Source organism: Dendropsophus ebraccatus, chromosome 3, assembly GCF_027789765.1.
Source record: "Dendropsophus ebraccatus isolate aDenEbr1 chromosome 3, aDenEbr1.pat, whole genome shotgun sequence".
Lineage (NCBI taxonomy): Eukaryota > Metazoa > Chordata > Amphibia > Anura > Hylidae > Dendropsophus > Dendropsophus ebraccatus.
In genome coordinates this window covers 31,675,190-31,693,918 of record NC_091456.1, presented here as the reverse complement: position 1 = coordinate 31,693,918, position 18,729 = coordinate 31,675,190, and the positions used below count along the sequence as shown (strand labels likewise).

General features: G+C 41.8%; 1 protein-coding gene across 1 annotated transcript in view; it reads left to right on the top strand.

The window, feature by feature from the left end:
* SEZ6L (seizure related 6 homolog like) overlaps window positions 1-18,729 on the top strand; it is a 339,967-nt gene that overhangs the window by 120,832 nt on the left and 200,406 nt on the right. The gene's annotated exons all lie outside the window — the stretch shown is intronic.

Below are 18,729 nucleotides of genomic sequence, written 5' to 3'. Positions count from 1 at the left end.
CATCGTGTCGTTCGGATTTGCCAAGGAGCGGACAAGGCAGAATGTGTGTGTTAATAATTGTGCCCATTCTTGCAATTCTACTCGAAATTACGGAGGTGAGCGTTAATGCCGAGATTTTCTTCCTTCATCGGTACGGCTGAGTTGTGCAGAAAACCCTGGGAAATCTGCATTCAGTAATCAAATTAAGATGTTCCACACAAGCAGAGCTCAGTTAAGCTCAGCGGGGACTTTGGAGACATGGCTCAGAATGCAGCATCTTCCTGTGAATGTTTTGTAGAGATCTTCTCCTTAATAGGTAATCATAGAAGCGAATATGTATTTAGGGTTCTAAGATCCGCAAAATTGTATTATAAGTATTTAAAGTGACAGAGTTTGAAATGAAATGAATAGTTTTCACAACTAGAAAATGGAATTTGGTCCCGAAAGAGATCAAGGATTGATAGTAAGGCAATAAAGATGGTATTAAATTGGTATACCTCTCAGGTAATATACATGTTGAATCATTCCCCTTCCTGGAGATTAACAATTAATTTCATACTGTATATGTTATTACCTTTAATGTTTCCTTCCCCCAGTTCTGAGCCTGCTGCTTTCTGCTGAAGACACAGAGTACTGTGTATGAGCTACTCTCTCTGTCTCCCTCTCCTCCCCTTCCCTTCCGTGTTAACAGTGTCCCTGGCTGGCTGGCTCTTCACTGTGTAATGCAGGAGAGTTAATCTGAGGTCAAGTTACCTTACTGTGATAAACCCTCTCGCATTAGCAGAGTGCAGAAACAGCTTGGACAGGGACAATATTTAAATGAGCCATCTTGGAAGGGAGGGGGGAGGAGAGGGAAACTGAGAGAGAACAGCTCACAACGTTTTCTGTTTCTCCAACAGAAAGCAGCAACTCAGAACTGAGAAAAAAAGACATGTATGGAATGAATTGTTAGTCTCCAAGAGGAGGGATAATTTAAAGGGACTCTGTCAGCTCCTGGGCCATACCTAAGGTGCTGACAGTGTGCTGTAGCTGGCAGCCCCCAGTGAGCATGTTGCCTTTTGGTAATTTTGGTAGATTGTGCACAAACTCACATCTCCTGCTGTAATGAAGAGTCAAACAGGAGTTGTTTGTGCCACACTCTGGCACACCTCACCAGTCCTTCTTCCTCCCTCCTCTTCATGAATAATCAATGCTTGCCAGCCTCCTGCTCGCTCAGCTGTTAGCCAGTATCTCTGATTGCAGATCAGTCCTCTGTAGGCCATTAAATGACAGCCATATACTCAATTTCAACAGGAGGGAGGCACACAGGTCAAGCACTCTGGGTGCTATAAATACAGGATGGATAGGATGGATCCACTGGCATGGCAGCAAATGCTAAATTTCAAGTTTTAATATAGTAACTGTATACTATTTGAGCAGGAGACTCTAAAGTAGTTTGCATGGTAGTATAAACTAGTTACTGTTAGGTATGGGCTTTGTATAGGCATAATTCATGGTCATTTTTGTTGGTGCTATAAGATGAAAGTCTGTCTCTTGATTTCTATAAAACCTCTAACTAAACCTCTACTAAACAATGCATGCTGCAACTCTATGGCACTTCAGCTTGGAAGTAAAATATGATTTTATAACATTGCAAACATCTAGTATAATTTATTTTATCTCCATATCAGCACGTCATAGAAACAGTGCCGCATGTCTATGTGAGCTTGATGGCCCCATGGACTAACATTATTGGGCATTCTCAGCCACGTCACAGGGATCTAGGAGAGAACACACTAAGCAAGAGCTTCCTGCCTCATTCTCCTGACTGGTTAGGGTCTGAACTCTTAGACTCTGGCCGTGAATGGGGATTAACTGCCAATACTGTCACTTCCCCCCACTCCTTACTCTATGTTTGGTTCTCCACACCATCCACAAGCTTAGATGATGCACATTCGATATACACCTGTATAAAACTTATCTGTCTCTTCTTTCTGCTCTAAAATCACTCCAATTCATTGGTGAACAGTGTGGCTTCATGGCAGTTGGGCCCCCTCCCCCCTGGATGACACCGTCCATCACACATAGAGTAAGGTGGGGCAGTATCACTAATGGACAGATCAGAAGATTGAAGTTGGACAGAACATGTGTGACGACCTTAATGGATTTCATAAGGCTTACATAACCAAGGGCAACAAGTTATCAAAACAAAAAAGTATATTTTCAGAAATATGTGTCATTTCACATTAGGCGCAGTGGTGTAGCTACCATCGAGGCAGACCACGCAACTGTCATGGGGCCCGTGGGGCAGGGGGACGGACCCCCCTAGACAAAACACGTGGCCTGCCTCCATGGTACTCACCGGCGGAACTTGCACTTACAACTTCGCCAACAGCACACCACATACAGAGAGCCGCTGTTGGCCTCTGCATCACCCTATAGGAAAGAGGTGTAGATTTGTGTCATGATTTACCTTTTCGCGCCCCCTGCTGTCCACCCATCAGGTGAGCTGTGGATACAGCTGGCGTATGCCATGGAAAAGGGGCAAATCTGGGGAATTCAAAAGCTTACTATCGGGTGCAGCCATTTCTAGTTACGCCCCGGATTATACTTCATTTCTAACTATTTATCTTAATAGGAGAGCCCCTTGAATGATAACTTAGACTTTCAAGCTAAGATACAATGGGGTCTATCCAGGGGCGTAGCTAGGGGTTCAGCCTAGGGGGGGGCGAGCGAGTCTCAGTGGGCCCCCAACCGATTATGTTACCCATAGGGAACCTCAGTAGATGACGATGCTTTCCGAATAATAAAGGGTATTTTCTACTACATTATTTATAGTGAACAGGGACTGAGAACAGTGGGAAAGACTTTCTACATGTCACATATATAACCATGTACAAATTAAAGGGGTTATCCAGCATTGCAAAAACATAGCTGTCTTTTTCCAGAAACAGCGCCACTCACCTCCAAAGCTTGGATGTGGTAGTGCAGATCAGTTCCACTAAAAGTGAATGGAACCAAGTTGTAATACCACACACAACATAGGGGCAGCTATGGCGCTGTGTTTGTTTTCTAATTAGCCATCCTTCCATCCATCCATTCTTCTATCTCTTTATCTCATATCTATCTGTCTAATTTCTATTGGGCAGCATGAGGACTACACCATAGCTGATGGTCAGTGACCAAAGAGGCAACACCTGAAGGGTGAACCTGCAGTACCAATAGTGTAAATGTATAGTACAAATGCAAGGTAATAATAAATAGTCCCATGAAGTCTAAGATTATTAACCATTGTTGATGGGCCTGGCATGGGGCACACACAACAGTTAAAGACTGCAGCAAATTTTAGGATGTGTAAAAAAATAATATTACATGTAATATATATATATATATATATATATATATATATATATATATATATATATATATAGTTAACATAAGACAATTTTACGAGTAATACCTCAACACCACCATCGCACCATAATGACTAATACCAGGGGGGTCAAACTCACCGCCTTCCAGATTTTTAAAAATTACAATTCCCATTAGGCTTGAACAGACAAAGCACTGGGGGCGTATTCTCCGCATGAAATGTAATGACGTGTTTGCTAGGTGGTTTACTTTTCCTTTTTCCTCTGTCTGGCTTGGCCATCATGCAGACTTCTCCTGGCGATGCCTCGTCTCTGCCAGACAAACATTCTAGGCATCTCACCAAGGCACCATCCCTATGTGTATTGCTCTACACTGTTACCCACTTTATGCCCTCATGTAGTATTTAGACGCAGTTTTAGCCCTCATATACAGTAGTTCCCTCTATGCTCTCATATAGTAAAAAGGCCACCATTTATACCCTAACATATTAGATTATCCCCCCTTTACCTCCATGTAGAAGACAGACCCTCCCTGTGCACCCCCATATAGTAGTCAGGCCCCTCTGTACCTTCATGTGAAATTCAGCTTCTCTGTGCATCCATATGGCAGTTAGACCTTCTGTGGCCCAATATAGTTATTATTTCCCTCAGTTACGATATAGTAGTAGTTAGGGCCCTCTGTGCCTTCATATAGAAGGTATTATTCTCCATGTAGGCATCTCCTCCAGCACCATCTCATGTAGGTAATCCCCCCAGTATCTATTCCTCATGCAGCCACCCCCTTCCCCAGTGGTAATCTCCCTGGTAATCCTCCTGGTGGTTAGACACCCCACCACCACCACCAAATGTACCTCAAAATTAGGTACCCTCTTTTCAATTAGCCAGCACATCCCATACCACAACCCCCATAGGTAACATCCTTTCCAGGAGTTAGCCCCACCCACCCACATAGGTCTCCTCCTCTATAATTAAGGAAAAAAAGTCATACTTACCTGCTGTGCGGTTGCAGTACTGTAGTCTTCTGATGTCAACTCTCTCCCTGCTCTGTAAGCACACAACTGACATCACTGAGGTCCCACAGCTCTAAGGGAGGGAACAGCCTCTTGTGGCCACAACAGTGATTGGTAGGGTGGAGAGCCTTTTTAATCACTGTGCCTCATTCAACCCTATGTTCTCTTCGAATCAGGCACAACATTCGGTAGCCGTGTGGGCCCCCCAGGAGCTCTGGTTGCTGGCCAGGGGCCACCTACAGCCAATAGACATTTGTTAAGTCTCTCTGCATAAGCAATAGCTTTTGCGGACAGCATTAACTGGTGAAATCATCAGTAGGCCCCCTGCCTGTGTGGGCCCGGGAGTGACCGCCCCCTCTGCCCCCACCAAATTACGCTACTGGGTCTATCTATTAAATCAGCCCATGGAGCTCTTGCAATCGGTGGAATCTCCCCTCGTAGGCTCCTACAAAACATGTGCTTGGCACGTAAGAAAACCAATTAAACTTGCGGGTCACTAGTTTGAGATTTATAAATGCAACTAGTTTTTCTTACAGCTTGCTATATACTTTAAAGGTCAGTTCACACTGAAGAGTCAGCGCCGAAATTCCAAGCAGAATCCTCGACACAGACTCCTCTTGGAATTCCGCCTGCCTCAGCGCCTCTATGTAAGGTATAGGGCGCCTCCATGTCAATTCTTTGAGCAAAGAGGCACAGAGAGCAGAGGCGCCCTATACCTTACGTTGAGGCACTGAGGCAGGCAGAATTCCAAGCAGAATCCCCATCACGGACTCTACTCAGAATTCCACTTACCTCAGTGCCTCAATGTCAATTCTTTGAGTGGAGAGCCATGGAGAGCGGAGGTACCCTATATCTTACATTGAGACACTGAGGCAGGCGGAATTTCAAGCGGAGTGCGCAATGGTGATTCTGTTAAAAATTTCCGCACCAATTCCCTATTGTGAATTGACCCTAATAGGTATATACTCTAAGGGAAGATATTTTTCTTTAATTTTTATTAAGACTATACAGAAATAAATAACTGCAAATGAACCGGCTGCTGCCTCTGGTCCATGTACAATTATTTTTAATCTCATAATTAAAAATCTTATTTCCTGTTCAGCTGCAGAGGTATCACATCACTGTGTAAGATCCAGGATGAGAATATGTGGCTAGGATTACAGGGTAGATAATAGGATTTTCTCTTTCTATAACAGAGTCGAGATTTCTGAGGGTTACGTGAGAGTCTGCTACATCCGTGCTCAGAGGTGTTAAATTGTATAAAGTAGGATCAAACTGACATTTCGGAGTGACAGTGTTTGTTGTGTGTGTATTTTTACTCCGCACAGAAAGTGCTGATTGTGGAGGTACTGTTCTAGTAAGATACTATAACTGAATCACTGTTATAACTCTGGCAAGACATTCTTTATGCCAGGCCAACATTTTTCCTTTGAATTTGCTGACCCATTACTTGCTGAAAAATACAGTGCTGGTGTTTCTCAAGAGAATATTAAATTGGCAGACTCTGCCACCAACATATACGTGATTAACACACATAACGCTCTGACCTTGACAGTACCCGGCATTTCATTTCTGCTTGGATCTTCCCCAAATCAATGCAACAGTATTTACTTTTTACAGGATGAACACAATTTATAGTGTCCTACTAATATGTTTTTTTTTTATTCCCCCATAATTCAATTTTATTTACGCATTTTAATTTAATAAAATTTAAAATTCAGCATAACAGCAAAGAGAAACGTTAGAGTGAATGGAATGGGTGCATTAGATATTTGCATAAATAAAGTTTATTCAGAATTAACAATAAATAAAAATAAATAAAAATAAAAAAATGTAATTAAATTAAAAAGTAAAATAAATAAATAAAATATAAAAAAAAAATACTCATTTTAGTGGATAAATAATTCTACTGAGTATAAACATTTCTTATCATGGACAACTTGTTATTTCCCTAATATAATGTTCTTGTTGTAATTGATTATGATAAACTAACATCTGTTGTCAATAACTTAACTTGCCTCAGTAGACTAATGCTGGGTTTACACAGAACGATTATCGTTCGAATTTGCACGATAATCGAACATGTAAATCGAACGAACGATAATCGTACATGTAAATGCAGCGACTGATCGAACGACGAGCGAGAAATCGTTCATTTTGATCTTTTATCTTGTTCTTAAATCGTTGTTCGTCGTTCGCAAAAAATTCGCTGATCGTTCTGTGTAAACAGTCGGCGCGCGAAAGTCCGGCCGCCCGCTCATCCGCAGCCCCTGCGCCGATCGCCACCCCCGCCGCCGCTCCGATCGCCACCCCCGCCGCCGTGATCGGAGCAGTCTTCATGCGATCTTCAGCCAATCAATGCACGGCAGCACTGATTGGCTGAAGAGGAGCCGTTTGAAATTCCCGGCTCCCCTCTTCAGCCAATCAATGCACGGCAGCACTGATTGGCTGAAGAGGAGCCGTTTGAAATTCCCGGCTCCCCTCTTCAGCCAATCAATGCACGGCAGCACTGATTGGTTCAAGAGGAGCCGTTTGAAATTCCCGGCTCACCTCTTCAGCCAATCAATGCACTGAAGAGAGGAGTCGGGGATTTCGAAGACCTGCTACACGGAGCAGGTAACGTATGCTCGTGGCGGGGGCGATCGGAGCGGCGGCGGGGCGATCGGAGCGGTGGCGGGGCGATCGGAGCGGCGGCGGCGTGGGGGGTGGCGATCGCAGCGGCGGCGGGGGTGGCGATCGGAGCGGCGGGGGTAGCGATCGGGGCAGCGCAGGGGGATGCGGTTGACCGTGGGGCCAGGCTGCGGATGAGCGGGGGTCCTGGCTGCGGTCGCGCAAACGCAAAACGATTTTTCCGTACGATATATCGTACCGTCTAAATGCTGATCGTTATGAAAAAAAGATTGTTACTCCGACATCGTTAATCGTGCGATCGGGCCAATTATCTATTTGTGTAAACCCAGCATTATGGTGCGTTTACACAGAGAGATTTATCTGACAGATTTTTGAAGCCAAAAAGTCAGAAAGTCAGAAAGTTCTACAGATTTGTAATATACTTCTATATAAAAATGTCTAGTCTTCCAGTACTGATCAGCTGGTGTATGTCCTGCAGGAAGTGGTGTATTCTTTCCAGTTTGACACTGTGCTCTCTATTGCCACTTTTGTCCATGTCAGGAACTGTCCAGAGCAGAAGAGTTTTTTTTTATGGGGATTTGCTACTGCTTTGGACAGTCCCTGACACAGACAGAAGTGGCTGTGAAGAGCCTAGACTTGAAAGACTATACCACTTCCTTGCAGGACTTACAGCAGCTGATAAATACTGCAAGACATGAGATTTTTTAAATAGAAGTTAATTACGAATCTATATAAATTAAAAAATGGAATACACCTTTAGGTTAAATTCACACAGCATAAATTTTCACTTAATAACAGCCACTGCAACGCCGGCCGCTATTTATTGAAAATTAAAATAAAATTGTGTCCGAGATTCCATGTGGCTGCATAGAAAACTGACATGTCAGTTTTGTGCGGCTGCTATTCATTGTCTGCAGCCACACTTCACATTGTCTGCTATGGTGATTTGGAATGTGCGCAGACCCAAATGCGCCCGCTTTCCAATTAAAAAGAAATTAAGTACATCCGGTCAGTACTGCCGTATCGGCCGCCGTGGACTTCACAGGCAGTGGACTTTCAGCGAGTACTCTGATCCACACAGAAGTTTTGAAGACTAATGTAGTCACTAGTGATGAGCAAACATGTTCGTATATGTTCGTATTTTCCCTCAAACATGGCGCTAATTGTTCTTGTTCGCCGATCACAAACAATTTGATCAGAATGGTTATGATGATAATTTTCAAACATATTCAAACTTGCAAACGTACGCAACTGGGTAATTTACACTTTGCAGCTGATAATCTGTACACATGTGCGAAGACTGAAACGTACGCTTCTACTGTATGTTCATTATTTAAAGCCCTTTAAAAATCCAGGTTTTATAGTGCTATGTTAACCAGTAAGGATAATACTTATTTTATAATACTGTATTTAGTCATGACCATGCCTTTTCACTAGTTTAGATTTCGAGCAACAAGGTAAGATCTGAAGATCTCTTTTGTCCTTTTGCTTGTGAGGAGTCATCTGCAACCTCCGGTACTATATTTATTGTGCTACTATATTTGTTGTTTATTGATTTTTAAATGATGAAATAAAAGCTACATTTTAGACCATTGGTTTTTCTCAGTGATGGGTTTCACCTGCAGCCATTTATTTACTGCACAAACAAGAGATGCGCGGACAAGGGGGTAAAATAACAGCAATGTGCTATTAGAAGAGCAGAGATGGCTAGAAAATAGATGGCAGTGAAAATTTTAACAGGACAGATGGGTTGAAAGTAGAGATGAGCAAATTAACAGTATAAGGCTATGTTCACACTGCGTACGAATCAATACGCAGTTCTTACGCCGCCGTGCATGTGCGGCTGAAACTACAGGCGTGCGCAAATTTGACATGCGGCCGGATGCGTACGCAGTGTGAACATACACCCGTAGTACAATTATGCTTACCTAGCTTGTTTCGAAGCGATCTGAAGCAGGTCATTTACTTGGAAATCTTCGCCCAGCCCAATAAAACTCACAGAACCTTTTGGATCGAAAAATCAAGTTCAATTTGACTGAAATAAGTACTCCGTACGGGACAGCATGGAAATCCACGGCCGTGAGTTCGAACATTTCCGTCCTCAAACAATGGTCTTGTTCATTTTTCACGGTGGCGTATACAATGCTATCATAAGTTCATACGAAGTGTGAACTGTGCCGACGTATATCGTATACTTTCAAGCGAACGCATCAACCTCAAAACTACGTGCGTACATTCTCGGTTCGCACTACGTGCAAAAATGTACGTAGTGTGAGCCTAGCCTTAGGCTATGTTCACACAACGGATTAGACCGGCCGTTCAGTGACCCGTCCGGGACATAGAACGACTGGTCTCTGAAAAGATCATCCTGGCCGGTACTGCAGTACCAGCCGGATGATCTTTTCTGCTGCAGGGTTCTGATGTGGGCACATCAGTGCGCGCCTACATCAGAACTCCCCACAACACACAACACACAACACACAAAGTGTGCACTTACATGGTTTTCCACTGAATAGCAGCTGCAAAAAAACTGACATGTCAGTTCTTTGCGGCGCTGCGAGGGATCCCGGCGGGAGCGTATACTATGTATATACACTCCGGTCCGGATCCCATAGAAAGCAAGGCAACATATGTTCCAATCCTAGGAAACTTCTCCCAGTTCCCCAAGACTGGATCCAGCTTTTTCAGGCACCCGGAGTCGACTGGCACAGAGTTCAAGAGCAGCCACCTCTAGTTTAAAGTCATCAGCTACAGTATGTAGAAAGTTGCCAGGTAAAAGTACGGTCAGTGGAAGCTAGATAGTCCGCAAATTGGCCAGACAGTCAGGGGAAAAAAGTGCATCCTAGTTGCCAACAGTTTAAAATAATTTCCAAGAACTCAATACAGCTGAGTTGGCAATCCTAGTTTATTCTTCAGCATGAGACGGTTACTGAATTTCCATTATGCCGTGTATTTTTTTACATTAATCAATAGTCATGTTTAATAAAGGATAAAATAAAAACAGGAACATAAAACTCAAAATGTTAACTGAAGCCATAGGACTAAGAAGCCTTTTTATTTATTTATTTATTTTTGCAGATAATAATTTTGAGGTTTACAGAGTTACAATAGTTACAATAACAAATTCTTCTAGGAGAAATGTTCATATCCTGGGACAGTAATATGTATATCTTGGTATATCCTTATTTTTGTAATGTATATCTGAGAAAAGTCCTACTGGTATGTTGATTGGCAGTGGCAACTATTGTATATATTGTATATTCATGTATTCTGCTTCAGAGTTTCACATGTGCTGTAGCTCTCAGTCCAATTATATCCTGAGATACTCACTTTATCTCTTCTCTTAGCATCTGAACAGAGACAAAGTCCTCCATGTCAACTCTGGTCTACTTTTCTTAAGGTTTTGTACTGTCTTTGCCCTAAAGACTTAAGATAAAGAAACCTCCATGGAACTTACTGTACTATAAAAGCTAAAGATACATTTGCACCTTTTTGTTTTGTTTTTCTATTTTATGTCAAAATGGGAAAACTTTTTAAATAGTCTTTGTTAGAAATGTCTTACCAGGTAGCCACTATTCAGGAAAGATTTGATGAATGTTTCAGTCTTAAGATGGCCATACACCATTAGTAACTGGCAGCCCAACAATAGTTCAGCTCTCAGTTCTCTCTCCCGCTCGACACCCCTATACACATGAAGCACGGACAAGCTTTCCTGTGTTCTCTATGGGGAGGGGTAAGCCACAGTGAGAGAGTTCTTGCTGTGGCCTATCTCTCCTGAAACAAAGGGGTTGGTTTGAGATTTTCCATCAAGCTTGATCCCTATCTCCACCGACATCATCTATCGATGGATGGTCAGGTGAGCCCCATTTATGCTATATTGTTGGCTGCACTTGTCCCGAGGGGCGGGTGTGGCCATCAATAGTCTAAAGTGTATGGGGACCATTACAGACTTTCTGCTCTCGTTCTGTGTTCCAGACAATACTCTATTTCTGTGTTCGAGATGATATGCAGGGGGAGAACAGTAGCTAAGACAATAGACAAGGGGAGAGAAACACAGGTAGAAACTTAAAAGAAGATTCATGTATCCAAGTGTACAAGTGTACAGAGAAAATATAGCTCATACAATGCAGAAGCTAGAGAGGAAAAAGTAAGCAAAATGTATGCAGAAATTCTTCTTTTGCACCGTAATAAGTACTAAGGTAGAATACAAAATTATACTTTTCAAAGGTGTCCAAAGTATTTAAATATGATAATCTTTCAAAATCCCAAACTAAGGCCTATTGTGTGTGGCTGTCAAAAGTCTAAAATGTATGCTGACCCCTTTCTGTTCTCTTTCTGTGTTAGAGATGATATGCAGGAAGGGGAAACAGAAGCTATGGCAATAGACAGGGGGAGAGAAACCCAGGAGGAAACTTATAAGGAAATTCATGTAATCTGTGTACAAGTGTACAGAGAAAATAGAGCTCATACCGCACATTACAGAGGCTAGAGAAGAAAAAGTAAGCAAAATGTATGGAGAAATTGCTTTGTACACCATAAAAGTACTAAGAAAAAATACTAAATTATACTTTTTAAAGGTGTTCATAGCATTAAAAAATAATAATCTTTCAAAATCCCGAACTAACGTCTATTGCATACAAAAGATAATACAGCTTACTGCAAAAAAAAAAATACCAACATTCTTTCAATAAGGATATTGAATACGGAACCAATTATTTCACACCAAGGAACGTCATTATAACTTGCTGAGTCCTGCAACACAATTTGTATTCAAGCATTATTGGATTTGCAAAACCATAAGCGAAAGTAATAAATGCTACTGAATTTTTGATTATGCCTAAAACTATTTTTGTGAGACAAACTTCATGCCATATAATCCAATCTATGAACTTTCATAGGCTTATATGCTAACAAGGTCTTCATAAACTCACTTTGTAAATTGACTAAATTAATCTTTTTAGGATGTGTTCAAGCATTCACAACTATCACAGTGAAGGTTTTTGTCTACTTCCCTTGGTGGTCTAAAGTCAGTAAAGGAGTTATTGACTGCATATATGGTGGTCTAGAGCAGTAAAGGAATTAAAGTTGTCTTGCCTGGTAGTCTGGTAGTCTAAACCAGTAGATGTTAGTGTCAGTATCACCGGTGGCCTAGGGCAGCGAAAGGGTGACTGTCAATATTCCTGTAATATAAAGGGATTAACATCAGAACCCAAGGTGGTCTGTGGCTGTGAAGGGGTTAATGTATGTATATCTCGTGGTCTATAGCAATAAATGTGTTAGGGGCCACAAAATACTGTCCGTGCATGGACAGTATTCTGTGGATCAGACCTCGGCGCTCCTGACATCAGAATTTATTATGATGGTGGGAGCTCAGAAACTATTTAAATATTTGCCTTACTGTACTGACACGCTGTACAGACAGTACTTTGCGGTCATGTTCTTGAAAGGGTAAATGTCAATATTCCCAGAGGTCTAGGGCAGTAAAGAGGTTAATGGCCAAATCCTTAGTCTCTACAAAGCACTTAATAACCAGCAACCACAGCTGTTTTCAGCATTTGGTCCACCGGCCACCTCTCCGTTACTGTCTATAAGTGTGCCGTCTGATGTTGGCCAAATAAATAGCCGTAGAGAAGATTCTGAAAACATAAACAAATTGTTAATAAAGTTAAAGGAGAAGTCCTATGGATACTAAAATCAGCAGGCAGGCAGGGGCAAGAATATAAAAAACAAGTAAAATTATCCCTCCTTGTGCTTCGTAGTGCCACTTCGCCAAGTCCACAGCTGAGTGATTGCCCGTTCAGCCAGTCAGTGCCTGAAGCGGGACACTGTCCCAGTCACTGACTGGCTGAGCAGGCAATCACTCAACCGGGCAGTATGGTTGCTGTAGAGCAAGGCCGGTTGCTGGTAATGGCTCAACCGGGCCATGATGTTGCTGCCGGGCTGGTTTCCAGCAGAAGATGACATCCGGCTGCTGGGAAAAGGACCCAAAGCACAGCAATTGAGGCACAAGGACGGGTGAGTTCCCTTGTTCATTATTTCTCTCCCTCCTCTTCCTGCCTACTGATTTTAGTGTTCATGGGACTTACTCTTTAAGAGTTGCACACAGGTCTTCCCTAGTCTGTCTATATTAGTGGTGGAAGAACCAATTGACTAGAATTGTAGAATCAGTTAACAGAGACTTTGTTATTCCATCTGCATAGGGGAGAATTGATTTACCAGATGTTACATTGGATCTGACTAATACTCTACGAGAATCATTAGATAGGAGGAATTTTTAAGACTCACTTATCTCTATCTGAAGCTGGAAAATTACTCATTTGATTATTTTATGGATATATGCATTACCAGTTTATAAATACAACACAGAGCCTATGACTATCTTTTATGTAGGTCAATGCCTATCAGATGTCACGGTCATTAGTGTTACATATATCCTGCTCTAGGCTCATCGGTTAGTTATCTATGGCCTGAACAATTTCCACCATTGTAGATATGATGTGAGTTTTGAAGAACCAACAAGAAATCTGCATTGCTCTCTTTATCTGCACCCGCTTCTTCGCACCCCAACAGCTCCAATGGTTATACGAGGACCTGCAGATGGTGTCTTAGTGCATACTCTGTTAATTTTTAATGATTATCAGCTGCCTCATGTTGAGGTCATAACCATTAACAACCTATCACCTATGTTTATTGTCCATTACTGGCGTCTAACAGTGTGCTTGTTCACAGTCTGTCAGAAACATTAGACTCTATAACTCCATCATGTTAAAAATGTGCCCTCAGGGCCCAGTGAAGAGAAGAGTGGTTCTGTGCTGACAATGGATTTCTGCCCGTCCTCGGTGAAATCCCTTTAAAGCCAAGCCAATGAACGGGAAGGATAAATTATACTCTGCCAATGCTTTAAATCATATAATATACTTTATAACGTAAAACAAGGCATATTAAACATAATAACTTTCCAATTCAAGGGGAAAATATTGCAATGAATTTATGATAGCCGATAAATTATTTCCATTTAGTTCGGTAAGCTGCTCCGAAAAAGCCGCAAGATTGTACACGGTGAGTTTGTGTATTATTGGAAGAGCCTATACAACTTTTTATTTTCATCTTGCTATTTTACTGACAAGTTTTCGAGCTGGCATGTTAAGGAAATTGAGTTTTTTAGCACATAAATGTGTACATAATTAAATCTGGTCTTGAAGCACAACATACTCTGGTTCTTTTAATGCAAATAGGAGGCGCAGAAAATTAAGGTTTACTGAACCGATTCACAAGTGCTTCCCAATACACATGGTAAAGCTAGGAAGATGAAACCATAAGAAATAACACCTAAAGTCTTCACATCGCATTTTTATAACAAGTCACTGTCTTTGCTCATCTTCCCATCCCCTTGTCTTAAATAGTGCACACATCAGTACACATTTTCTTCTTTCTGTTAGTCCTGGGAATGCAGGATTTCGAGTGACGGCAAACTTATTTAATGTGAAGTATTGGTCAAGCGGTTTCATAAATTTTTTGTTTGTTTTTGTAAGCCAAAACCAAGAGGGAGGACAAGAAGTGGCCACATTTCCTCTTTCCAAATTCACTCCTCTTTGGCTAGAAATAGGCAATTTGTCCAGAGATCCCCTAGGGCTTGTGTGCATTGTCATATTCTAACAACATTGTATACAGAGCTCCCATAGATGTGCTGCAACTCTGTATGTCTCCAATTACATACACAGTGTGATTCAGAATCTATGTGAATCTATATACTGTATGTTTAGGTTCTCACATAGGGGGACATCTATCTAATGAGAGTCCTGGTGTAGAGTAGGGAAATGCTTGCCCGAAACACAATATAACAACACAATATCTAACTCTAAAAAGAAATCTTTACATTGTATTTAACCCGAAAAGAATTTTAGAAACACACTTTTTTTTACATTTGGTGGAGAACAAAAATTTGCTTTATGGCTGGAGGTGATACAAAAAAAATGCTATACTCACTTCCTCCTGTCCACAACAGCTCCGGCACTGACACTTTGATCCTCAACATCTTTTAGGTTTCTGTATCATTCTGACTCCACAGGCCCTGTGTGCTTTAGCCAGGGCCGGCTCCAGGTTTTTGCCGCCCTTGGGCGACAGAGCGTCAGCAAGCCCCTCATCCATTCACTATGCACAATCACATGAGACAAAACTAATATGCACAAACACACATTACTGACACACACAGCACTTATAGCTCAGTCTTCTCCCTCTTCCTCTCTGTCAGGTTGATCTCTACACGGGTCGGTTGAGGACCTGCGGGTCATGTGATCAGGTTCTTTGCCCTTTTTTCTCTGTGTGCAGGTCCTGCTCTGTCTCCTGTTTCTTCTTATGTTCAACGCTGAGCCTGTACTACAGTGAGGGGGCTGAACATTAGAGCTCTGGGCCCCTAGAGACTCTGTGGGCCCTGGCACTTGTCCGGGTAAGCCCTGTGCTGACGCCGGCCCTGGCTTTACCAGTCACTGCCCGAGGCGAAATGCTGCTGCAGCCATTGGCTGAATAGACATGTTTTGTGTGGTCGGAACAACACAGGAACCTGGAAAAAGTAGAGACATGTGAAGGACCAGAGCGTGCACACAGCATCTGTGGGTGACTGGAGGAGATGAGTATGTTGAAATTTGCCCACTATGTCTGAGCTTTCTCTTCCCTGACTTTTTCCTTTAAGGGAGAGTTGGGACTCCGCCATGAGTATTATATGGTCTCCTGGCCCTGCCAAAACCAAAGAATTTTGGTGACAGCCAGATAATATGTATGGTCAGCTTTAGAAGACCATAAGATATTAACATATCCTAGTTGCATTTTTTTTTATTTTTTGATAAATTTTATTGCTGTTTTGTTGGATAAATCCTATAAGCTTCTGTTTGTGACTAGGATCCTGGTAAGATAAATACTAAGCAAATAAAAAAGGAATTACGATATACCTAAAAGCATGCCTATCATGCCAGATACCTTTTCAGAATACATCAGCTTTTTCTTTCAATTTTTGTATTAGACTTTTCAGATTAAAGAAAGAAAGATAAAAAGAAACAACATTATATATCAAAAAGAAGTGAAAAAAAGGAAATATATAATTTTCTCTGATAATAATATTTACATATAGCACTGACAATTAAAATAAAAAATAAAAAAATTCTACTTAAAGGAAAATTCCAGGAAGGCCTATTTTTTTCACAAGTACCGGGAAGGGGGAGGATAAAAGAAATAACATGCTGTTACCTCCCAGCTCCAGCACTGGTGATCGCATACCGCTGATCAGGTCCCCAGTCCCCATCCATGTCCGGGATGGGGGACCGGGATGTGACATGTCAGGCCCGCTCAGTCAGTCAGCGGCCGAGGCGGGACCCCTGGGTGAGCTCCCTATGTTCTCTCAGTCTCAGTACTATGTACAGTCACTATAATCTATGCATTTGGAAAGCCAATATATAAGCAGATATCTGTAAAGATAGTCCTCCTCTCTCCCCCTAAAACCCTTCCTCTTCCTCCCACCGTCTCTCTAGTCTGTGTGATATGAACCCACCATAGTAATTTTGACTTTTCAGTGAGTGCAGAGATACTGAGCGATTACAGAGATTCTGAGCGATCACAGTGTAACAGCTCGGTTTAAGGTAGAATGAGGACTTTTTATTTAATATGATATTGTACAAAGTTTAACTTTACATGAACTAATAATTTATGCAAGGACTGCAAGTAATAGCTACACTTTACAGCAATTGCTTTTAAGGTACAGACTAAAAGCAAATTCACTTGACACTCTAGTCTGACAACAAGGGTTAGTGAAGGTTTCTATAATAAGTGTTCTGGCCTTTACAGGAACCAATACTTCACTTTGGTGAGAACGTCTTTGCATAAACAGACATTAGAAAAATGAATCGGAAAAGATTTCAAAGTAATGATGTGTTTCTATGGTAACATTTCCTTGGAAGTCTCGTAATGTCAGAAAGAGGCACATCTACAGTTCTCCCTTTTCTCTTGTTTTCAGTGAATCTATAACATGATTTCAATTCTCTAGAAGTGGCTTGTGGAAAACAAGGAGACTAACTAAAATAGAGAAATGATTGCAAGGCTGCAGTATGTGTTATTAGCAATCAACAGCCGGGACTATTTTATCTAGAGCAAGGAGGAAGATGGCATATGGCTTAAACTGTCTGGACAGGACACTGTATGTCTGTGAGCAGTTGTCTTTTTTAAAGGTGGCAATAGCATTTCAGTTTCATTTGGTATAATATGTTTGTTTAAAGCGACTCTGTACCCGCAAAAAAAAAAAAAAAAACACTTGTACCTTCATAGAGCTGCTTTTAAGATCTGTCCTGGGGTCCGTTTGGCAGGTGATGCAGTTATTGTCCTAAAAAACAATTTCTAAAATGCGCAGCCCTGAGTCAAAATGGCGTGACCTAGTTTCTCTGTGCCCTAGGCCTTTGACGCCTCTCCATCAATCCTCTCAGCCCTCCTCACCATTAGGAATGCCCCTGGGCAGGATTTCTCCTAATCAGAACTTGTCTAAACACTGCACATGTGCTGGATGGTTAAGGCCTATGTGCAGTGTTCAGACAAGTGATGAATAGGAGAAATTCTGCCTGGGGCATTCCTAATGGTGGAGAGGTGGTGTAAGCCTAGGGCACAGACACTCTAGGCCATGCCAATTTGACATGGGACTGTAAGTTTAAAAGTTGTTTTTTAGAACAATAACCTGCTGAACGGACCCCAGGACAGATCTTGGATTAAAAGCAGCTATCTGAAGGTACAAGTAGTTTGGAGGGGGGGAGATTGTGGGTACAGAGTCACTTTAAAGTGCATTTCTACCTCTAGGGTGGATTCACACATATTGGGTTCACAATGAATTTCACGCTGTGAGTTTTGCAGTGAAATCCGCTGCGATACTCAGTATCATTATAGTCTATGGCCCTCCCTTCTCAAAGCGGATTTTCATTCAGCTGCAAAAATGTTGTTGTGACAGCCTTGTTTAACTACTTAGCTGCCATGGCGTTAAAAATAATAGAAGAAATAAAAATAGATAGATAGATAGATAGAGCTACATACAGACTGGTGTAATGAATGGTGATCATGTGAGAAATATAGTTTCTGGATGATCAGACACAACCCGGTAATAGGCTGGCACTTCTCACCAGACATTTTTTTCACAAAGACCAATGTGATTGACAAATTCACAGATGGGCTTTATAGGCACAGGCAAAAGTCAGCAGGCAATAACGACAAGAGAACTGTAATTATTATTGCTATGATAATTATTATGGTATTACGATGAGTAATTATTCTACTGGGCTCTTTGAACAAAAAAGAAATTAAAAAATAAAACTAAATGATGTAATAAAACATTAAGCAATCCAGTGGAACAACAGCTGTAACTGCCTAAATAGGCTTTAGTGGAGCAGAACTGGTGTACTTGTTTATCAGCTCCAGTCCTGAAGCGCCATCTGGTTTCACTTACAGTCAAAAACCAGTGACCAGCTATTGATTAGAGATGAGCAAAGCGAAGCTGGCAAATCCAAATGTGCTGTGAATCGGCCCTTCAATCCCCTTCATTCCGCAAAGTTATTTTCAGCCAATTTGTTTAGGAAATTAAAAAAAAAAATATTAAAAAAATGGTGACCGCATATGCTGTCTTGAGCATCACTGGGAAGGAGAAAGGGAATAACCATAATCCCTAGCACCTGTCCAATCAGCTGCAGGCCTCTCTGTGATGTCAGCACACACATGTCTCCCCCTCTATATAAAGT